This window comes from Sphaeramia orbicularis, chromosome 16 (genome assembly GCF_902148855.1).
Source record: "Sphaeramia orbicularis chromosome 16, fSphaOr1.1, whole genome shotgun sequence".
NCBI classification, from domain to species: domain Eukaryota; kingdom Metazoa; phylum Chordata; class Actinopteri; order Kurtiformes; family Apogonidae; genus Sphaeramia; species Sphaeramia orbicularis.
In genome coordinates this window covers 47,574,362-47,598,932 of record NC_043972.1, presented here as the reverse complement: position 1 = coordinate 47,598,932, position 24,571 = coordinate 47,574,362, and the positions used below count along the sequence as shown (strand labels likewise).

The 24,571-nt window shown below is 41.0% G+C and overlaps 3 protein-coding genes and 1 pseudogene across 6 annotated transcripts in view; 2 read left to right on the top strand and 2 right to left on the bottom strand.

Annotated features, from left to right (window-relative positions):
- The window catches only part of LOC115435617 (aldehyde dehydrogenase, mitochondrial-like), a 534,672-nt gene that overhangs the window by 184,292 nt on the left and 325,809 nt on the right, over positions 1 to 24,571 (bottom strand). The gene's annotated exons all lie outside the window — the stretch shown is intronic.
- Positions 1 to 24,571, top strand: part of LOC115435619 (zinc finger protein 664-like) — a 493,117-nt gene that overhangs the window by 178,296 nt on the left and 290,250 nt on the right. The gene's annotated exons all lie outside the window — the stretch shown is intronic.
- Positions 17,050 to 24,571, bottom strand: part of LOC115435615 (zinc finger protein 345-like) — a 34,740-nt gene continuing 27,218 nt past the window's right edge. The window contains exons 2-3 of the transcript XR_003937715.1: positions 18,921 to 18,925; positions 17,050 to 17,062 (exon numbers count right to left, since the gene is read on the bottom strand). The gene's annotated coding sequence lies outside the window, so the exon portion shown is untranslated. The remainder of the gene's footprint in view (positions 17,063 to 18,920; positions 18,926 to 24,571) is intronic.
- Positions 17,705 to 19,007, top strand: LOC115435627 (putative nuclease HARBI1; annotated as a pseudogene).

Below are 24,571 nucleotides of genomic sequence, written 5' to 3'. Positions count from 1 at the left end.
TTCCCCACCCTGTGTGTGTGTGTATATATATATATATATATATATATATATATATATATATATATATATATATATATATATATAAAACTATGAAGGTTGATGTTGAAGGGCTGATTTGTGTTGGAATAATTCAAACTTCTGCATTGGCATACGGTCAGATATGATAACTGGTCAGGGATTCTGTTTTAATGCTTTATTTTCTCTTCAGGCTGATTATTTACAGGTGGAATAGTTCAGGTGATGACATGGATAGGATGATGTGAATGAAATGACATGGATAAAATTATTTTTAAATCTTAAACAAAGGGAAACAATAACTGTATAACTAAACAATTCCAAACATATTCAAAGATATTCAATTAACAATAGCACAAAATGACTCACTCATGTATGCATCCATCCAGTCTGTGCATTTAAGTCTTTGTCTGTTCTTCAGACCACATGCTCCCAGTCAAACAAAGGGAAAAGAGGATGGGCTGGGCCTGAGCCTTTCTCTTAAATGGTTGGGTGTGGCCTGATAGGTGAGGTGAGGTCCTGCCCCTCCCCAACCAGGAAGTGGAGTTTTTAACACACACACACACACACACACACACACATAAATATATATATATATATATATATATATACATATATATATATATATATATGTGTGTGTGTGTGTGTGTGTACACACACACACACACACACACACATACACACAGACATATTTACAGCTTGGTCCCCCCAGTTCTTAAATCCAATGTGTGCCCCTGCTGCAGAAGAAGCCTTTTAGCAGAATTAGAACATGCAGTAAATTGGAAATGACTAGATTGTGAACGTTCTAAGTGTTCTAGAAATATGGACAAAAGGACAAAGTCCCAGCATATTTTCTGTCCTTTTTCTAGTCAAAGATCATAAAAAAGTGCAGGCGGTCCATTTTGGGCTGAGGGTTGAAAGGGTTCAGTTGTCCACCCTCACACTGCCGTCTGTCCAGGGGCTTTTGTGTCTTTAAACATATGTGTGTGTTGTTGTGTGTCCACAGACTCTGTCAGACTGGTCCATGGTTCCAGTCTGTGTTCAGGCAGACTGGAGGTCCGCTCCAACCGGTCCTGGTCCTCGGTGTGCGAAGAGGATTTGGACCTGAACGACGCCCAGGTGGTCTGTAGGGAGCTGGGCTGTGGGGCTCCTGGGCTCCTCCAGGGGGGGCTCTATGGAGAGGGGGAGGCTCCAGTCTGGACCAGTGAGCTCCAGTGTGAAGGAAATGAGTCTGCAGTCCTGGACTGTAGGAGGTCCAGCTCAGCTGGGAAGACCTGCTCACCTGGAACAGCGGCAGGACTCACCTGTTCAGGTACCAAGGGGGCATGGCTTTCATATGACAGACTTTTACAGGTACCAAGGGGGCGTGGCTTTCATATGACAGACTTTTACAGGTACCAAGGGGGCGTGGCTTTCATATGACAGACTTTTGCAGGTACCAAGGGGGCGTGGCTTTCATATGGCAGACTTTTACAGGTACCAAGGGGGCGTGCCTTTCATCTGACAGTGTGTTTGTGTGACTCATGTCTTTGTGTCTCTGCTCAGATCCAGGTGGGGTCAGGTTGGTGGGACAGCTGAGCCGCTGTGCTGGTACTTTGGAGATCCAACACCAGGGACAGTGGAGACCAGTAGGAGACCACTATGAACACTGGGACCTGAAGTCTGGATCTGCTGTGTGTCAGTATCTGGACTGTGGATCAGCTGTTTCAGTCGACACAACAGATGATTCTCCAGACAGACCTGTGTGGAGGGTCTCAGTTCCTTGTGTAAAGCTGATATCTGGACTGATGGACTGTGTTAAACTCTATGATCCCTCTAATCGCTCCTCTGCTGTGGACGTGGTGTGTTCAGGTACAAACGGACACAAAGTGTGTCTGAACCAAGGTTATAATAGTTTTGGATTTTTAATTATAGTTTAGTTTTAATTAGTTGTGACTTTTTTTTCTCTTATTCAGTTAGTTTTAATTAGTTTTTAGAGCAGGTTTGTTAGTTTTTATTAGTTATAGTTTTTTTCTGAATGCTTAGTTTTAGTTTAGTTTAGTTTTAGTATTAGTTTTAGTTATTTCATATATTTTATCTTCCTCATCATCCTATTCAAAGAAATTAGTGAGGCGCGGATATGGGTTACCCTGGACACTTTATTTGGGGGTCGGGTTAGGGCAGCTCATGGACTGAGTAGAGACACAATGTACCGTACAATGTATAAATTCCCTATAGCAGGTTGAGGGGGGGTGCAATCCATACACGTCACTTACGTGAAACAATGCAAAGATGTGCAAAGCATGAGAGGAGATGCACAAAGCAGCCAGCAGTTAAACCAGATAGAAACATATATAACCAGCTAACCAGCAGTTAAAGCAGATAGGAACATATTATAAACCAGCTAACCAGCAGTTAAACCAGATAGAAACATATATAACCAGCTAACCAGCAGTTAAAGCAGATAGGAACATATTATAAACCAGCTAACCAGCAGTTAAAGCAGATAGGAACATATTATAAACCAGCTAACCAGCAGTTAAAGCAGATAGAAACATATATAACCAGCTAACCAGCAGTTAAACCAGATAGAAACATATATAACCAGCTAACCAGCAGTTAAAGCAGATAGAAACATATATAAACCAGCTAACCAGCAGTTAAAGCAGATCGGAACCTATTATAAACCAGCTAACCAGCAGTTAAAGCAGACAGAAACATATATAAACCACTTATAAACATATATAACCCAGTTCCTCATCAGTAAACCACACCTTAGCAGATCTCTCATATCTTAATCATCTCCAGTTCCATTATTAGCCAACTTTGCTTCAGTTCAGTTCAGCTAGCTGTAGCTAGTAACATCAAATGTTTCTTAACATTAGAACAGGTTCCATACCTCTGTAATTGGATTAGTTTTCCTCCTCCTCTTTTCTCCTCTTCTAAACTGTGCAGTTCAGGGCTTGGAAGGCCTTTTCATGGTGATAAACTCTCCAGTTTTAACCTGGATGCTAGTCCTGTTTGACTCTGTCCTTTAGCTCTGCTCTGTCTCTGTCACTCACGCGCGCACACACAGTACGCCAAAAAAACAACAACAAAAAAAAAAAAACCCGACCCATGTATCACTAAAGTCAATCCCAGACAGGACTGTGCTGCTTTGTCCCAGTTTTAGTCTGTATGTTCCAGGTAGAGCGGGGACCAGAAGACGACTGGGAACCACCAGTGACCAGACATGACAGACTGTGAAGTGTCGTATGGTGTCACCAGCTCAAACTGCTGGAGCGAAATAAATTAATTTCATATCAATCCGACATTGACAAAGACGAAAATGAAGGGAATTGTATCCATAATTTTTATACGTTTTAGTTAGTTTTGTAAGCTCACGATACAGTTTCAGTTAGTTAGCGTTTTTTTCTTTTAATTAGAGTTTTTATTTATTTCAGTTAACGAAAATGTTTTTTCAATTTTAGTTTTCGTCATTTCGTTCATTTTCGTTAACGATAATAACCTTGGTCTGAACTGAATTCTCAGTGACCAGATGGTTCTGACTCTGACGTTTAAAGTTCCATCGAATGAATCTGTTCATTTCATCAGTTGATTATTTTGTCTCAGTTCATTGTTTTTTCGGTCAAATGTGTCAAATATTGACCTTTGGAACGTCCAGATCCCAAATGAACGTCTTCATTTGGACCAGATGAGGCTGAAAACACAAATAGATTCCCCATTAGTCTCATTTAGGACAAAAGGACCAAATGTTGACATGTGAGACTGTAAAACCACCACATGTGTGTCCTTTTTTACCCATAATGCCTTTGAAGGTCAGCTGTGCTCTAAATGACCCATTCCTCATGTTTTCACTAGTCAGTGTTCATCCCATCCCAAACTCCTGTGGATCAGATCCATCTGTGTCTCTGAGGAGGATGGATTCTCTGACTGCTTGTTTGTGCTCATGTGTGCTGCTTGGTGCAATCATGTCTCTGTGTGTGGACAGATCTGCTGCCTCAGCCCAACATCTCCCTGTCTGACGGGGTCTTTGAGGTCTACCAGCAGGGGTTCCGGGTGCTGGTGTTCTCCGACTTCACCATCACCTGCTCCGTCCGACCGCAGTACCCAGGAGGCTCCTTCCAGCTGATCTCCGACACCGAGAAGCCCCTGAACCTCACCCTGCCGGCCGTCAATCACTCCGCCCACTTCCTGTTGTCCTCCATGGGCTACGCCCACCGAGGGAACTACACATGTGTTTATCACGTGGACGTTTATAACCGCAGCTTCACGTCGTCTCAGAGCCCCGCCCTCTATCTGACTGTGGGAGGTAACGTCAGGACAAACACACAAAACACCCACAATGCATTTGGGTCAAATCTGATTTGTTTGTGTTGGTTCAGATTCACATTAAATGTGACTTTTATCAGTTTTGAGTCTGAACTGAATGTGACCCTGAAGTGACCCACATGGACTAAAGAGGTCCTGAAGTGACCCACATGCACTAAAGAGGTCCTGAAGTGACCCACATGCACTAAAGAGGTCCTGAAGTGACCCACATGGACTAAAGAGGTCCTGAAGTGACCCACATGCACTAAAGAGGTCCTGAAGTGACCCACATGGACTAAAGAGGTCCTGACGGAATACCAGACCACGCAGACACACACTGTGTTTACAGAAGGAAATCTGGTTTTCCTCCGCTCCGACCAACAACTGCAACGTTTGTCACATTTCAGTGACGGAAAGGTCGGATAAATGCAACCTGGACGTTCAGACTGAAGTCACATTGAAAAATATCAGATCTAAGTAAGATTTAGGACCGCATATGACAGTGGTCTGGCTCAGATTTAGGACCACATATGACAGTGGTCTGGGTCAGATTTAGGACCACATATGACAGTGGTCTGGGTCAGATTTAGGACCACATATGACAGTGGTCTGGGTCAGATTTAGGACCACATATGACAGTGGTCTGGGTCAGATTTCGGACCACATATGACAGTGGTCTGGCTCAAATTTAGGACCACATATGACAGTGGTCTGGGTCAGATTTCAGACCACATATGACAGTGGTCTGGCTCAAATTTAGGACCGCATATGACAGTGGTCTGGCTCAGATTTAGGACCACATATGACAGTGGTCTGGGTCAGATTTAGGACCACATATGACAGTGGTCTGGGTCAGATTTAGGACCACATATGACAGTGGTCTGGGTCAGATTTCGGACCACATATGACAGTGGTCTGGCTCAAATTTAGGACCACATATGACAGTGGTCTGGCTCAGATGGACCACATATGACAGTGGTCTGGGTCAGATTTAGGACCACATATGACAGTGGTCTGGGTCAGATTTAGGACCACATATGACAGTGGTCTGGCTCAGATGGACCACATATGACAGTGGTCTGGGTCAGATTTAGGACCACATATGACAGTGGTCTGGCTCAGATTTAGGACCACATATGACAGTGGTCTGGGTCAGATTTAGGACCACATATGACAGTGGTCTGGCTCAGATGTAGGACCACATATGACGGTGGTCTGGCTCAGATTTAGGACCACATATGACGGTGGTCTGGCTCAGATGTAGGACCACATATGACAGTGGTCTGGGCCAGATGTAGGACCACATATGACGGTGGTCTGGCTCAGATGTAGGACCACATATGACAGTGGTCTGGGCCAGATGTAGGACCACATATGACGGTGGTCTGGCTCAGATGTAGGACCACATATGACAGTGGTCTGGCTCAGATCAGTGCTGTTCAGACTGTGTGTACCAGATCAGATCCAGGTCACATATGGACACATTTCCCTTCAGTCTCAGTCAGACTCAGAATCCCACTGAGCTCAGCACAAACATCCTCATGATGTAAATATGTCCCATTGGTGCAGGTTTACTTCAGACTGAATACACTGGTCTACAATTGGGACCCCACCCCCAAAGGGGAGGCGAGGGCTGTTGTTTTTGGTTCCGTTTGTTTGTTTACAGTTTTGCAGTAAAACTATTGGCTGAATTCAGACCTAATGTGGTTTAGAGATTAGCTCTGATCCAGAATAGATGTGAGGACATTTGGGGAAAAGTAGGTCAAAGTTCAAATTTTTGATGATTTTTTTAATATCTTTTATTTTCCATTTCCTTATAATGGGCGGAGTTTAAAATGTCAATAAAAACATCAGTTTTGTTTCAGTTTACTTCAGACTCTGCACAAATACAGAGGTAGTTGTTCTCCATCACTCTGACATAAAGCTCAGACAGACCTATGTATTTTTTCACATTTTGGCTGAATTCTTTTCATTTTTTTGCCCCCATTTCCCTGCCATTTGTGGTACTCCGCTGTTATAAAGGATCCGGAAATCAGTCGAATTTAAAAAAAAAAAAAAAAAAAAAAAAAAATCTATCAAAAACGGGTCATTTCTAATAAACTTATTCTGAAAAAAAAAAGAACTTTGCCGTTGAGGAAGTGATTAAAGGTGCCGTGGGTTAAAATGTTGAGCCTCGAGTCTGTGACCATGAAATAATATCAAGGAAATAATCTGAAAACAGACCAAAGTCCTGAAAACATACTGTGCATTTATTTATTCAACTTCATGAACATTATCACGACACCAGGGTGGAGAATAAGAGCCAATAGGTGCGAGGGGGTGGGGTTTGTGGTGCATGGGTTAGAAATGATCCTCCTCAGATTAAATGTGTTCAGTGTTCTATATTTGAATCAGATGAACTGTTCAACTAATGACCACAGTGTTGGTTTACTTATCCAACAGATGTGGAAATGTTCCACTGGTAGAACCTGTCCAGTCCATTTAGAAACAGATGTGGAAATGTTCCACTGGTAGAACCTGTCCAGTCCATTTATAAACAGATGTGTAAATGTTCCACTGGTAGAACCTGTCCAGTCCATTTATAAACAGATGTGTAAATGTTCCACTGGTAGAACCTGTCCAGTCCATTTATAAACAGATGTGTAAATGTTCCACTGGTAGAACCTGTCCAGTCCATGAGTTGTCATGTGCAGACAGTGTTTCCAGTCGATGTGACACTAATATTCATCTGGACTTAAATCCGTTCTCTGGTTAATTTTCCAGTTTTCCATTTGGAGCCCAGACCTGATGCTTGTTGTTGTTGTTGTTGTTGTGTTTCAGACTTGGTGACAAATCTGATCATCAGGGTGGTTGTGGTCCACTTCCTCCTGATCACAGGGACCATCTGCCTCTTCTTCTACATTCGGGTCAGTTCACAGCTTTATTCAACACTAACACACTTCAACACTGACATGGGACGCTTCTGCCAAACTGGGTTTACCTCCAACATCTGACACATGTTTGTGCAGGTTTACCAGAATCATGGTGTGGACCAGACGAAGAACCACTGATAACGGAAGAACGGCTGATAGCATAATAACGGACCTGAACCCATAACGGAATAACTTATTATCTTATTGTCCTGGTAAAAAAATTCTTTGCAAATGTAATAACTGAGGTAATAACGAAAAATATATGAATAAAACTGTAATTAAGTTAGATTTATTAGAGAGAAATGGGATCAAATCACAGAGAGAGAGACGGGGGGGGCAGAGAGAGAGAGAGGGAGGGGGGACAGAGAGAGGGAGATATTTTTTTTACCAGGCCAATAACGTACGGCCAAAAGTTTACCGTTCTCTGTGGTTCTTCCGTTCTCTGTGGTTCTTCTGTTCTCGGTGGTTCTTCTGTTCTCAGTCAGATAACTTTCAGATCCGTCCCATGTCAGCAGGATTTTCCTGATCAGCTGATTGGATTCACTGATTGAATGGACTGAACATGAGTGACAGCAGCACATGATGATCACATGTTTGTTCCAGGCCAGTGGGGGGCGGAGCCAATTGAGGGCACGCAACACACCATGAGAGACACCGACACAGTCTACGAACGCAGTCTATGACCACAGTCTATGACCACAGTCTATGAACACAGTCTACGAACACAGTCTATGACCACAGTCTACGACCACAGTCTATGAACACAGTCTACGAACACAGTCTATGACCACAGTCTACGACCACAGTCTACGAACACAGTCTATGAACACAGTCTACGAACACAGTCTATGACCACAGTCTACGACCACAGTCTATGAACACAGTCTACGAACACAGTCTATGACCACAGTCTACGACCACAGTCTACGAACACAGTCTATGACCACAGTCTACGACCACAGTCTATGAACACAGTCTACGAATACAGTCTATGACCACAGTCTACGACCACAGTCTACGAACACAGTCTACGAACACAGTCTACGACCACAGTCTACGAACACAGTCTACGAACACAGTCTATGACCACAGTCTACGACCACAGTCTACGAACACAGTCTATGAACACAGTCTACGAACACAGTCTATGACCACAGTCTACGACCACAGTCTATGAACACAGTCTACGAACACAGTCTATGACCACAGTCTACGACCACAGTCTACGAACACAGTCTATGACCACAGTCTACGACCACAGTCTATGAACACAGTCTACGAATACAGTCTATGACCACAGTCTACGACCACAGTCTACGAACACAGTCTACGAACACAGTCTACGAACACAGTCTATGACCACAGTCTACGAACACAGTCTATGACCACAGTCTATGACCACAGTCTACGACCACAGTCTACGAACACAGTCTACGAACACAGTCTATGACCACAGTCTATGACCACAGTCTACGACCACAGTCTACGAACACAGTCTATGACCACAGTCTACGAACACAGTCTATGACCACAGTCTACGAACACAGTCTATGACGACAGTCTACGACCACAGTCTATGAACACAGTCTACAAACACAGTCTATGACCACAGTCTACGACCACAGTCTATGAACACAGTCTACAAACACAGTCTATGACCACAGTCTACGACCACAGTCTACGAACACAGTCTATGACCACAGTCTACGACCACAGTCTATGAACACAGTCTACGAACACAGTCTATGACCACAGTCTACGACCACAGTCTACGAACACAGTCTACGAACACAGTCTATGACCACAGTCTATGACCACAGTCTACGACCACAGTCTACGACCACAGTCTATGACCACAGTCTACGAACACAGTCTATGACCACAGTCTACGACCACAGTCTACGAACACAGTCTATGACCACAGTCTATGAACACAGTCTGCGACCACAGTCTACGAACACAGTCTACGACCACAGTCTACGAACACAGTCTACGACCACAGTCTACGAACACAGTCTATGACCACAGTCTATGAACACAGTCTACGAACACAGTCTACGAACACAGTCTGCGACCACAGTCTACGAACACAGTCTACGAACACAGTCTATGACCACGTCCTCGTCCATCCTGCAGAATAGTTGTGTGTGTTGTTTGTGTCCCAGTCCCAGTTCTGGTCCTGGAGTCCTGGTCCGGTCTGATTGTTCAGTGTGTTTGTGTTTCAGCGGTTCCTGGTTCTTCTTGGACTTGGACTCGGACCTGCTCAGTCCTGGGTTAGGGTTGGGGTTCTTGGACTCAGACTCAGACCTGTTCAGTCCTGGGTTAGGGTTGGGGTTCTTCAGTTTCCCTTTTGTCTCTGTTCATATTTGAGGTATTTTTTTTGGACTTCTTGTATGATTTCGTTTTCTCGCTGCCTCACTGTCGTTTTGTTTTCATGTGAAGAAGATTGAATCTGAGCTGAAGACATATGTGAGTTTTGGATGGACACATTTACAGCATGTGTCAGTGATTCAATTCCCTTTAATACTTTTTAGGGATGGAACCAGATGAACATTTCAGATCACAGTTATTAGGACAAAAATTATCACAGTTCTCATTATTATCGTGGTGTTGTTGAAATTGTGCTCAAAATGTTCAAAAAGTACTGATACACACACTGAAAGAATTGAACCAAGTTGGATTTTGAAAAAAACAAAACAAAAAATACAAATACAAATACAATAACAGTCCCACTGTCCCTTCTGTGTCAGAAACATTCCAATATTAACCCTTAATGGTCTGAGTCTATTTTGTCCGTTTTTCAGTCCTTTTGATTTGGCCTTTATATACTATATAAACAAATGTTTACAATACCCATGTTTGGGATCTGTTTTTTCAGCACAACTTCATCTAGATCATCTGTCTATTATTTTTTCCACTTTAACCTACTATAAAAACACAAAAGGACAAAAAACACACAAAAAAATAAAATTAAATTTAAAAAATGTATATAATTTATTGCATAAATAACACACAGATGTTTAACAAACCTTTTCACAGACTTTAAAAGTGAATATTGGTTCAAATATTAGGGATAGAAAATTAAAATTGTAATAAATTAAAACTATACTCAAATATTTGACATTAAAGCAGATCTTTCCATCGGGTTTTTTCCCCTAAAAGTGCGTTAATCAAACACAGTTATCATGAGAATTAGAATTTAAACAGTAATACTAACCATCTGTGATTTTACTGCTGTTTATGGTTCTACCAGTAACAGCTGTTTTTATTCTGTATGATGCTTTTATTTTGACAGTTGAGTTTTTATTCATTATGATGCTTTTATTTTGACAGTTGTGTTTTTATTCATTATGATGCTTTTATTTTGACAGATGAGTTTTTATTCATTATGATGCTTTTATTTTGACAGTTGAGTTTTTATTCATTATGATGCTTTTATTTTGACAGTTGTGTTTTTATTCATTATGATGCTTTTATTTTGACAGATGAGTTTTTATTCATTATGATGCTTTTATTTTGACAGTTGAGTTTTTATTCATTATGATGCTTTTATTTTGACATTGTGTTTTTATTCATTATGATCCTTTTATTTTGACAGTTGTGTTTTTTTGTTTCATTATGATACTTTTATTTTGACAGTTGAGTTTTTATTCTGTATGATGCTTTTATTTTGACAATTGTGTTTTTATTCATTATGATGCTTTTATTTTGACAGTTGTGTTTTTATTCATTGTGATGCTTTTATTTTGACAGTTGTGTTTGTATTCTTTTTAATGCTTTTATTTTGAAAGTTGTTTTTTATTCTGCATGATGCTTTTATTTTGACAGTTGTTTTTATTCTTTATGATGCTTTTATTTTGAAAGTTGTTTTTTGTTCTGCATGATACTTTTATTTCGGCAGTTGTGTTTTTATTCATTGTGATGCTTTTATTTTGACAGTTGTGTTTTTATGTTCTATGATGCTTTTATTTTGACAGTAAAGTTTTTATTCTGTATGATGCTTTTATTTTGGCAGTTGTGTTTTTATTCTATATGATGCTTTTATTTTGACAGTTGTGTTTTTATTCGGTGTGATGCTTTTATTTTGACAGTTGTATTTTTTAAGTCATTTAAGACAAACATACACAGGAAACAGGCTGTACTTTTCTTTCATCTCCTCTTCTTTTCTTACTGTTTCTTTTTTTTTTGTTCTTTTCTTTCCTATTCATTCTTTTTCTTTCCTTTCCTTTTTTCTGTTCTTTTCTTCCATTTCCTTTTCTTTCCAGTCATTTCCTTTTCCATTCTTTCCTTTCCTTTTCTTTCCTTTTCTTACCCTCTTCTTTCTGTTTCTGTTTTTTTCTTTCCTCTTCTTTCTCTTCCTTTTCTTTTCCTACCTTTTCTTTTCTTTCCTCTCCTTTCCTTTCCTTTCCATTCCATTCCTTTTCTTATCTTTTCTTTCTTTTTTCATTCCTTTACTTTTTCTGTTCTTTTCTTTCCCTTTCCTCTCCTTTTCTTTCCTCTCCTCTTCTTTTCTTTCCTTTTCTTCTTTTCTTTCCCCTCCTCTCCTCTCCTTTCCTTTCCTTTCCCTCTCCTCTTCTTTTCTTTTCTCTTCTTTCCTTTTCTTGTCTTTTCTTTTCTTTTCTTTTCTTTCCTTTTCTTTTCTGTGAAATGAGCCACAGTGGTTTGTCTTTCTCTTCTCACCTGTTTTTTTCCTCTCCTATTCTTTTCTTTTCTTTCCTTTCCCTCTTCCTCTCCTTTTCTTTCCTTTCCCTCTCCTCTTCTTTTCTTTCCTCTCCTTTTCTTTTCTTTCCTTTTCTTTTCTGTGAAATGAGCCACAGTGGTTTGTCTTTCTCTTCTCATCTGTTTTTTTCCTCTCCTCTTCTTTTCTTTCGTTTCCTCTCCTTTTCTTTTCTTTCCTCTTCTTTTCTCTCCTCTCCTCTTCTTTTCTGTGAAATGAGCCCCAGTTGTTTGTCATCTGTTTTTTTCCTCTTCCTCTCAGAACCACAGATGTAAATCCAAACAGCGTCACTCCCAGAGTAAAGCTGTCAAATGTTCTGATCCAACCTGTTTGGAATGAGAACCCAGTGGAACCCAAACCCACTTCCCACCTAAATGGACTCATTGGTTGTTTGTCAGTCAATTCCAAACAGGACTCATCCTAATAAAGGCTGTTGTGCTTTGAAGTGTCAGACCTTCAGTCTGTTTCTGTTCCACTTCTTCAATCAGCTGATGGGACTTGTGGATTTTCTGCACTTTGGAACCATTCCTTTCATTTGATGGAACAGATGTTCCCCACTTTCCTCTGTCCATTCAGTTCTCTGAACCTTTCACTCATTCATCTCCAGAACATACAATGTGTTTTGATCCACCAAATGGACTCAACCTGCAACTAATCTGAAGAAAAAGCACTGTTTTCCTCTAGTTTGGAGGCAACTTTTCCCAATATTTTCTCACTATGATCTCAAACATTTGGCATTTTTCAGTCCAAACCAAGTATTTTTCTATATTTAATAGAAAACAATTATTGATATTATTTCATCTTTTTTAAAATCCACTTTATTGATGAACCATAATAGTTCAAACAGGACAGGTAACACTAGGAGCATCTAATGAAAGTGGATTCAGAAACAGTTTGGATTCAAAGTCAAAGTTTATCGTCAGGAATATTTTTCAAGAATTTGTGAAAATGAAGATGAAATTTCCCTGAAAAAAAAAGAAAAGATTAATTATAAACTATTGAACTATTGAACTATGAAATAAAGTCCTGGCTAAATAGCATTACGACCCTATTAGGATATAGCATTCACCTGTATTTAATATGTATCTAATGTGGCCTTCTCACAGGATCTGTGTTCATTTGGAAGAGATGATCCAAACTATTAATAATCTATCTATCTATCTATCTATCTATCTATCTATCTATCTATCTATCTATCTATCTATCTATCTATCTATCTATCTATCTATCTATCTATCTATCTATCTATCTATCTATCTATCTATCTATCTGCCTTGAACTGAGGTTGGTATTTCTGTGCTCACAGGGTGGAGGTTTGGTTTAGACTGTAAACACATGTACATATCACATCCATTTGAACTCCACAAAGCTCAGGCTACAAGAGTTTTCATCTGAAATAGTGTTAAAGACCAAATTCAATGATGAATTAAATTAATCAAATTCATTTACTCCAAAAGTAGCCTGGAAGGGATTTTGGAGTATGATTACTCCAAAAGTACACAGTAACAGTAGTTTATAGTATTTGTGCTAAAAGTATATGAAGTACTAATACCAAAAATACCAGTTTTGTGAAATGCTTATGGAGGAAAACGTTTTATTTCATGTTAAAAATAGTTTTTAAACCATTTGAGCCAATTTATTTGACTGTAATTGTCAGATAAATAGTGCACATGAAAAACACTAGGGGCTGGTTTGAGCACAGTGAATATAAGTTAGCAGCACCGTTTAGCTTAGTTTAGTTGAGCTTAGCTTGTCTTAGTTCAGATTATTTCTGTCAGTTCATCCATTTCTTAGCTGAATGTAGAATGTCAGATGTCATATGGAAGTGGATATGTCTAAACCCAGTCAGGATATGAAAGTTGTTCCGATATTAAACTGTAAAACCGTTTCATATGAGTTGAGTTGAGTTGTGCTGGAGCTAAGCTAAGCTAAGCTAACATGGAGGCTTTCCGAGCTAACATGGCGCCGTGTGTTCTACTGCTGTGGATGTGTTGACATATGACTGACATGGATTCAACCAGTTGGACTGAAATTCAACACTATTAAATGGGTGCAGGTATTTGGATCCTGAAAACAAAGAGCTTTGACCAAAAAGAAGTTTGTTCCGGTGTACTTCAAGTATACTTGGTTTCAACTAAAAACAGTACGAGTATGCTTTCACTTTACTTTCTATGCACTTATCACACATATACTTCACTAAGTTCATGTTAAGTATACTTGGCTTGGAATAAAAAATATACTAAAAGTCTAAGTATATTTTACCTACACTTAAACTTTTAAATTATAATATATTTAAAAACTGAGATATACTTCAGTATTTGTGCCTTAGGTTTAAGTATACTTGTACTTGTGCTTATCCTTTTCAGAGTAGTCTGTTATATTTTCACACATACTGTTTTTTTGTGGTTATACTGCAAGATATTTTATTTCATTACACTGACATAAAATATGTTTGTTAAAAAAAAAAAAAAGTACAATTCAAGTACCCCCAAAGTAATCCTGATACCAACAGTACCCACATTCTTTGTGGAACAGATAATGTGAGGATGGTCTCCAGCCTGGGAACATGATGTGAAACATTTCCAGAAACGTAGTGAGTGTTTGAGCAGTGAAAGTGCACCGACAGCAGCAGATGGGACATGAGCATCACTAACCTGTGTCCTTCTGAAAGTGGAGCTCCAGGATACCAGGGCTGGTCACCAGGATCTGCTCTGTCTGCACTCTGGGAGCCTGTTTTCTTCCTCCTCTTCTTCACTGTTGGAGGTGTTTGGGTCCTCCTCTGTATGTGTTTGCTCAGCTTCACTGTTATTCTCCAGGTTGACGAAGGAGGACAAAAACATGTAAAGGATAGACGTCTGTATGTGCGCTCAACTGTGATCTGACAACTGTCAAGTGAACACAAAAAACTATGAGACAATTAGAGCAAGGGGTTTTCTGAACTGGGGAACAGGGGTGCTGCGCCCTCATACTTTCTGCTAGCGCCCCCTTACTGACATTCCCTTTTTTTCCCCGAAGCTCACAGTTACACCGTACACTTATAGTTACATGCAACACAGTACTTCCACAACATGTAATCTTTCCAAAAACAATCTTTTCCCGGTGAAACTACCACAGTAACAACACATGACAATGTGCCCGGTCATCAAAAACCACAGAATTATTCCAAAACTATGGTAAACATAGTAGGCAGACCGTCTGACGGTTCAAAACGACACGAATTGGTGTCTTTTCAGACCGCGGCGCCATCTTGTTTTCCTTCCTTTCTCGTGACATAGCTTCCCTCGCAACATTTGAAATTAGGCTAAGGCTACATATGAGGTCAGCTGACTTTCCAAACGACAGTTGTCCAGACTAAATGACCTTTCATGCACCGACGCAGGAGCTTTGACAGAAGAAGTTTGCCAGTTGTTTTGTTGATACTTGGGCCCACAGTGCAACAAGTTGTAACATTGACTGTGTTATTTCAGACTGTTGTCCAGGGGCCTGTTTCACCAAACTAGGATTCCGTCATCCAGGATGACTGACTAAGCTGCGGTCAACGAATCTAAAACATGGGAGTCCAGGCTTAATCGGTTTCACAAAGACCAAGCCAGGATGAACGGACACGGATTCATCAGCAGGTGGAACTCATCCTGGATAAATGTGCGCACCGGATCCCTTAAATAGACCCCGACATGGATTGCAGATTCACCGATCCACCATGGCAACGCGAGCGGCATACTTTTCCCCCTCTGAGGCAGAGCTACTCATGGAAGCGTACGAGGAGGTGAAGGACATAATTACAAAGAAAGGAAACACCGCCACAGTAAGAAAACAACGTGAGAAAGCGTGGCAAAGTATTGCAGACCGCCTGAATGTGTAAGTAGTGCACAAATACACACCCAGTGCTTCGCTGAAACCGTCGCAATCACAACCCAAATAGTTTATCAGCATCTCCGAAAGTTGTACTATCATTACGAATCAGAGGAAACTGGATGTGAGAGTGTGTAAATGGAACTATATGAGACCGGAGAACTGTGATGAATAAATGAACTCACTGACGTCTTTGACTGACCTTTTGGGATAAAGGCATCCAATGACTTGTCATCTTCCCTTATGTTTAATCTGTGTGTGTGTGTGTGTGTGTGTGTGTGTATGAATGAATTTATATGTGTGTGTATGTATGTGTCTGTGTGCATGTATGTATGAATTTATATGTGTGTGTATATATGCATGTATAGATCCAACATGATTGGGCCAAAACGCACATGGCAGCAAGTTCAAGTAAAATACAAGAACATCCTGCAGACTGGTAAGTGCCCTGACCAATACCCAAAAACACACAAGTATACATTGTTCCCAGAAGGTGTCTGCTCACACAGTGTCTGTAATGTTTTAACTGTCAAAAAGAAAACCCACCAGCAGGGTACGGGTGGTGGGTCACCAACAGCTGACCTCACCTCAGCAGAGGACATGGCTTTGGCCCAGAACAAAGGCAGGCCTGTGTTGGAGGGGATCCCTGGGGGGACAGACCCATACATGTGTCCCTCCCAAGATGCCACCTGCTTCATACAAGGTACATTCTTCCATCTCTACATGGGACATAATCCATTCATATCAAATCCATGTGGACTGTCTGACTTTGGATTTCCTTGCAGTTTCTGGTGGTACCATCACACTGTTGGACCCACCAACACCAGGGTCGTGAACACATACGTTAGACGATGCTGATCCAGTGAGTACTCCATCAAAGGCATTCTGTAGGCTTGGCGTGGCTCGTTTACGATCTTCAATAAGAATCCCATTAAATGTGATCGGGTGAAGGCACCAGTGGAGCAGCAGCAGCAGCAGATGAGGAGACCAGCTCTGTGGATTCCAGGAGGGACGAGGTATCATGTCAAGCTTTTGGAGGTATCATTCAGTCTACAATGGTGAGAAGTCATTACTTTGTACCCACACAGTATCCCCTTTCTGTAACAGGACCCAGATGTTGTACAGGGAGAAGGCCAGCCTGGCAACATAGTGACTATTAATGGAAGGACATTGCTGTTAGGCACATTGCCCACTGTGCTAACTGTTATGTGTTCACAGAACTCCCAAGCAATCAGACGGTTGTATGCCGACCATTGCCAGCGGCAAATACAACTGACTGAATTGGATATCCAGTACAAAACAAAAAAAGATGGAAAACCTCACACTGGACGCAGAAATAAAAAAGAGGATGTTAAGAAAATTGGACCTGGAAATCCAAAACTTGAGTGGGAGGTGAGTTATGCCTTCAATGCACTGTATGGCAACTGTAACACAAATACTGTACTAGTCATGATTTTCCTTTCCTCCATCAGCTCCGAGAGGACACAGATTAATAGATTCAAATCAAAGTTCAAATGGAATTTTGGTGGTGTCTCTTTGTTCAATGTATGCACAGTTAGGGTTACCATAGAGATGACACTAGGCACACAGACGATGGAATCTGTCTTCCTACCTAAGTGCTATGATTGGTTAGAAGTTGAAAGGCTGGCTGTATTATTAAGGCCAGAAGAAAGGCACATAATGTACCCTAAAATGCAATTCCTCAGATATATCCAAACACCTTATGGCAGTAAAAAGTGAGTAGAGGGAACAGTTTTAATAGTCATAATTAATCATCAGTTCTTTCAGGTAGCAGGTATCATGAGAACTAAATCAGCAGCTTGTGAGGTGTGAGGGTGTAAAGGTGTTCCTCGTAAAGTCAAGTGAGCCAATAGCCAATAGAAAGAGCCAAAATGTTGTGCTCCTCCTTGCTCTAACAATGGCATGCCCATTCCTACAAGAGGTGATTGATGAAGAAGCAATCTTGCTCAGGAGACCCTTCAGGTGAGAGAGGGTCTTCAGGGACCGCTCAGACCCACTGCACTTTTCTGATGACCACCTATATGAAAGCTATAGGTTTTCAGCAGATGGCATCAGATATCTGTGCAGACTGCTGGGTCCCAAGATCAGACCCTGCACAGCGAGGAGCCATGCACTGAGTGTCTCAGATGGTTTGTGTGGCCTTGTGCTTCTTTGCTAGTGGAGGCTTCCTGTACTCGTGGGGTGGGGGGTGCAGAGCAACTGAGCAAGGCCAGAATGTGCCGCACAATAAGGAGTGTGTGTCTGGCTATCACAGCAATGTCAGTTGTCTTCATCTCCTTCCCTGGCCACAGAAGACTCCACCACATCAAAGAGGAGTTTTACAGGATTGCAGGTACCAGACACTACAAATGACCTATTACTATGTGAACAGTCACAGTAGGATACTCATGGCTTTGTGTTACAGGTTTCCCCAATGTCATTGGTGCATTGGACTGCACTCACATAAAGATCAAATCTCCTCAGGTGCCCAGGAGGCAGATTTTGTGAATAGGAAATCCTTTCACAGCGTTAATGTTCAGGTGAACAGGATGTTTTTGATATTGTTAGTGAAGGAACACTGCACTGCTTGTGATGTGCACTGATTTGTTTAATAGTCTTCATCTTATCATTTCAGATGGTCTGCAGTGCTGACTGTCTCATCAGCGATGTTGTGGCTAAGTGGCCTGGCTCAGTCCATGACTCCCGAGTCTATCGGACCTCTGGAATCTATCAGCGCCTATCACAGGGTGAGCCACACAACCTCTGTTCAGAACCACTTTTTACATGAGATCTGTGTCCACAATGTGACTGTGATTCTGAGGCTGTGATGCAGAGTTTTTTGGTTGACAGGTGAATTCTCTGGTGTGTTTCTGGGGGACAGGGTGTCTGCCTGCCAGCCTTTTCTCCTGACACCATACACAGACCCCCAGGAAGCACAGCAGGCCTACAGTCATGCCCAGACCAGGACGAGGGCCAGGACTGAAATGACCTTTGACCTCCTGAAGGAACGCTTTCAATGTCTTGACCACCTAAGCATCAGCCCTTTGAGGTCATGTGACATCACTGTGGCCTGTGCTGTCCTCCACAATGTGGCCTGTCTGAGGAAGGAGAGGGCCCCCAGAGTCCCGTCACACATGGACTGGGACCATCCTGCCATTTTCCCCGATGATGACAGTGGTCGGCTGGTCAGGGACCAATATGTGTTCAGTTATTTTAGTTAACATGGATGCTTTCCCCCCGGAAGAGCTGGAGGAGGTGTCTGGTGAGAGCAAAGTCTGGGCATCCCTGCTTAGACTGTTACACCTGTGACCCAGCCCCAGAAGAAGCAGAAGATAATGGATGGATGGATGCTTTTACTTGAAGTTAACAAATGTCCTGCAGTGGCAGGGACACATGCTGTGAATTTCAGTTAAATCTGTCCTGCATTGGCAGAGGAATTTGTGTTTCCTTGTTCTTCAGTTTGAAGTGATTTGGCCTCTTATGAAGTTTGTGTTATATACTGGGGTACAGGAGGCTGCTGCATCCATTCATTTGTCTGTTCATTTTTTGTGTATGGATTTGTCCTGCATTTCTTTCAGTGTACAGACATGTATTTCTTTCAGTGTACAGACATGTACATTTCTTTCAGTGTACAGACATGTACATTTCTTTCAGTGTACAGACATGTACATTTCTTTCAGTGTACAGACATGTATTTCTTTCAGTGTGCAGACATGTACATTTCTTTCAGTGTACAGACATGTATTTCTTTCAGTGTGCAGACATGTACATTTCTTTCAGTGTACAGACATGTACATTTCTTTCAGTGTACAGACATGTATTTCTTTCAGTGTGCAGACATGTACATTTCTTTCAGTGTACAGACATGTACATTTCTTTCAGTGTACAGACATGTATTTCTTTCAGTGTGCAGACATGTACATTTCTTTCAGTGTACAGACATGTACATTTCTTTCAGTGTACAGACATGTACATTTCTTTCAGTGTACAGACATGTGGGCTGTATTCTACCTTTGAATGTAGGTTTATTCTTCTGTCGTGTTCTGTTTCTTTCTTTCTTGTACCGTCACTGTGACTTCAGTTTTAAAGGAGCTGATGGTTTTACTTGTTTTGACTGATCCTTATTCAATAAAGGAACATCATCTTAGTTTTTTGTGTATTTATATTTATATAACATTTATAGTCTATGGGAAACTGTCAGTTACCTAAGTATAAATAATACACAGACTGAAAGGGTCAATGTAATCAGATTCCTTGGAGTAACTAAACAAAAGAAGTGAAGGTGGAAGACACAAATAAAGCACATTAAAGTTACAGTGTTCAAATCACAATGAATTATTTGTAAAGTCCTAGAATTCTTGAACACATCTCCCTTATATCTTCCTGTATAACTCTAGTTCTGCCCTGTATGATGGAGTTCATGGAGGTGTGGGGGAATACTTACAGAACTAATCCAGTCAGTATTATTCAGAAAAGGCCAATACCACTGATCAATACAGTGTCCTATAGGAACACACACATCAGTTTAGGATCCAATTAAAAGTTTTAAAGTTCGGTAACTTACTCCACTTTAAAACAAAACAATTCATGTTGAAAATTTAAATAATCTGTTTCCTGTTCATATTCAGAGCTTGATTAAAATTTGTGAAATTATTTCTAATTTCAGAGGAAGTCATGTGTTCAATAAACCTTCTGTTAGAACAAATATGAACAAATATGAACACATTTAGTCTGTGTGTTGGAGGAAATGTTTGGAACCAGTTCAGTCCTGAGTTCACAGACTGTCCAACACTATTTATGTTTAAAACTAGGTTTAAATGTCATGAAAATAGATGAAGAATGTGAATGTTCATTTTTCCACTCAAACTATTGAATTGTTTAGTTTTTGGTTGTTTCTATTGTTTCTAAACTAAAGGCATTGGGATCTATTTTATTTCATTTGTTCGGTGATATGAATGGGAGGGTCAGCAGAATGATCTTGGGCTTCAGCCTATTCCTTTACAGACTCTGGAGTTTTTAAACATTGGATCTGCATAAATGTCTAATGTTTGAAATGTCTGAATAAACACAATTGAACTGAACTGATCCAATGATTGAAAAATCATCTAAAATCATAATTTATGCAAAAGTATTGACATGAATAATCACAAATGTTTCTATAGTGACAGTGGGTCTAGTTCCTGTGGTTCCATTGTTTCATGGGCAGTGGAAGAACCACTGGTTCCATTTGTGGAGACTGAGATAAGGATGAGATTAAATTACCCACAACACAAACACTCCAGATCGTTCGGAACGGAGTACATACACACACACACACACACACACACACACACTGTCTGCACAGGACTCACTATGAACTAGGCGTTTCGCCCAGAGTGGGCGTGTCTTACTGGAACGTCGTCATGCACGTTCTTGGAAGCGCTGTGCCCGCGCTCGTAAACTGCAGCACAAACTGTGGGCAGTGATGGAGCTGTTCCCACTTCCTGTTCTCCCACATCCTCCCACGTCGTTGCTGGTGGTACCAGTGAGAGGACAGCAGATAGGGTCTGGAGCGGACCAGGAGCATCACTTTCATGGTGGAGTTAGAGATGAGACCCGCAGCTCGATTCCTTGGAATTGTTTGCCTGCCTGCTTAACGATTCTGCTTATCGATTCTGCCTTTGTTGTGCATGCGCGATGACATCACGCATATGCTGCATTGTTTTGGTCAGAACGTAGCCAACATGGTGTTGAGGCAGAAATGGACCAAACAGACCAGACCAGGTCCACTGGAACTCTGTCAAAGCTTCCATGTCCTCTAAAGGGTGGAATCCCTCCAATCTGCTCCAACATTTGTCCACAGCATGTGACTCATTTACAAGAATGTCACGTATTTCATTCGCTACTTAGCAACACTTGTGAATGTAGCAGCAGAGTGAACGCCGAGTCCAGTTCCGGTTCTGGTGCGGGCAACAAATGTCATATCCAAATATAAAATTCCAAAGGAAGGGGAAAGGAAATGAGGTGCACAACAACGGGAGCCGAGCCGAGCTGAGTTGAACTGGTTCGACATCGTGGAAATGCGGCAATAGAGGAATTAGTAAAGAGTCTTTAGTTTCACTTTCACTGCACACACCCCTAACCCCCCGACCCCTGTCATTAGGCGTGAGCCGAGTAAAGCCGGCGCAGGGCCTATTGAGTCTGCAGTGGGGGCATGGGGATGAAATCGCCAGTGACGCGGTCGCCTTTCGCCACTGACGCCACTCTCACACATATTCACATTCACGGCACTGAGACCTTTCCGAAGATGTACATGACATGTGCACAAATCGCATATTTACACCTGCTCAGAATGAATGGGAGTCAATGGGCCACGCCCACTTGGGGTCAGTCACATGTGTGTAAGTGCACGACACGTGACCTCTGACCCCACAGACATGTGGGGGAGCTCGAGAGCTTTCAAATAAGGCCAAATATGTGGTTGCCATAGAAACGGCTATATTGTTCTTGCTCAGATTCTTATTAGGGACCGAGCCGAAAGGTAAGGCCCTCTCACACAGTGAGAGGCCTTGCCTGCAAGCAAGGCCCTATTGTTTTTCGTTCGTTTTTATATTATTATTTTCCCGATGCCACTTTGACCTGGATTTTGACCCCCTAAACATGCTCAAAAACTCACCAACTTTGGCACTCATGTCAGGTCTGGCAAAAAATTTGATAAAATGTAAAAATTAACCCCATAGGTGTCAAAATGAGCTCTCTAGCGCCCCCTAGAAACACAAAAATGGCCCTAGCAGCCAGTAGGAATGTCGTAGAAACATGAAACAAATGCCAAAATTTTTGTCTCATCAAGCCAACAAATCACGCGCTGACACTCATGACCTAACTCCAACAGGAAGTTCAGAATTTGCCTTTCAAAAGAAAATGCTCAAATTGCAAACTTCCACTAGGAATGTCGTAGACACACGAAACCAATGCCAAAACCTTCGTTTAATCGAGCCCAACAAATCACGTGCTGACACCTATGAGCTATCTCCAACAGGAAGTTCGCAATATGCCTTTCAAAATAAAATTTTAAAAACTAACTCCGATTACACCGTTTGTTGTATTGACCTCTAAATAGCGCCAAAAGATAGAGTGAACCCTCCTTAAAAAACTTACTTCGCACTTTTTCCATAACTGTTTTAGTTTTTTTTTACAAGCCCGCAAAGTTGTGATGTTTGGAACTCATTTTTCACTTTGGAGTTTTTCCCCACATGTGACATATCTACGCGTTCAGGGGACTCAGCACAATGCTCACATGCAAAAATTTTTGAAATAGGATGTATGGTTATTGATTTATAGCAATTTGTTTATTTTCATACTTTTTCCACTTTAGACTGCCATTTGACCCCCTTAACATGTTCCAAAACTCACCAAATTTACCATGTATGTCATGGCTGGTGAACACTTTGATTCAATATCAAAATTAACCCCTTGGGTGCCAAAATGGACTCTGTAGCGCCACCTTTGTACTAAAAAACACACAAAATCTGCCCTAGCGGCCAGTAGGAATGTCACAGAAACATGAAACAAATGCCAAAATGTTGGTCTGATTGAGCCGACAAATCATACACTGACACTCATGAGCTAACTCCAACAGGAAGTTGGCAATCTGCCTTTGAAAGTTACTCTACGTTTCTGCAATTACTGCTTATTCTTTTCAGACTTTTGACAAAAAAGTTATACTCATTAAATTCCCACAAGTCTGCAGAATCCAAAAGTGAAAGAATTTTTCAGATACGACCCACGGTTATGGAATAATGGCGATTTTTTGAAGACTATGTTTACTTTCACTTTTCACAATGACAAAATCCCTATGAAAGTCTTGCTGGTGCACAATAGCATGTCTGTCTATAGGGCAGTGGTTCATGTAGCTGCCTATTGAGCAAAAGGACCCTGATTCAAGTTCCAGGCAATCCACTTTTTTTTTTTTTTAATTTTAAAACAGGTTTTACTGCATTGTATTGTGGATATTGGAAATTTTGCACACATTCAAAAGTACACAGTACATTTTTTCAAAATAAAACCCCAATTAAGAATAATACAAAATGTCTATTACATAACTTCTTTTCATTTTTATGACCAAACACTCAACTGTTTGTACAATGTTTCTTCATTCAAAAGTACTCTTTCTCACAGACACACATGCTCACACAATAGGGTTTTTCCAAAATAAAAGCCTTAAATGTGATAAATCATCACTTTCATGCTCAATTTTTCACACAATTTCAATTCATTTTTCAAACTGATTCTTTCTCTCACATACAAAACAAATGCACATACACACAGTAGGGTTTCCAAAATAAAAGTCTCACTTAAAGGTGATGGTGGTTTCAGCAGAGGGTCGCTGGTGTTCTGTACAGATGTAAGGATGACGGACACTAAAGGGTGGGAACTGGTATGGGGACGGAGAGGTGTGAGTGGAGCTGAGGTGTGGACGGTCACGGGAGGGGAATCGTGGGGGAGGTGGATCGCGGGGGAGGTGGAACGCCCGGTGCGAGGTCCCGCCCAATGCTGCTTGCAGCTTTAATTATTATTATTATTATTATTATTGTTATTATTATTATTATTATTATTATTATTATTATTATTATTATTATTATCATCATCATTATCATTATTATACATATCTTATAATTAATTAAATAAATAAAAACACACACATGAAATAAAATTAAGTGAAACAAAAAACAATTAAAATGAAAGTATATCTACTATATCATATACAAAATAAAAGGTAAACAAAAAATAAACTACAGTAAAATGA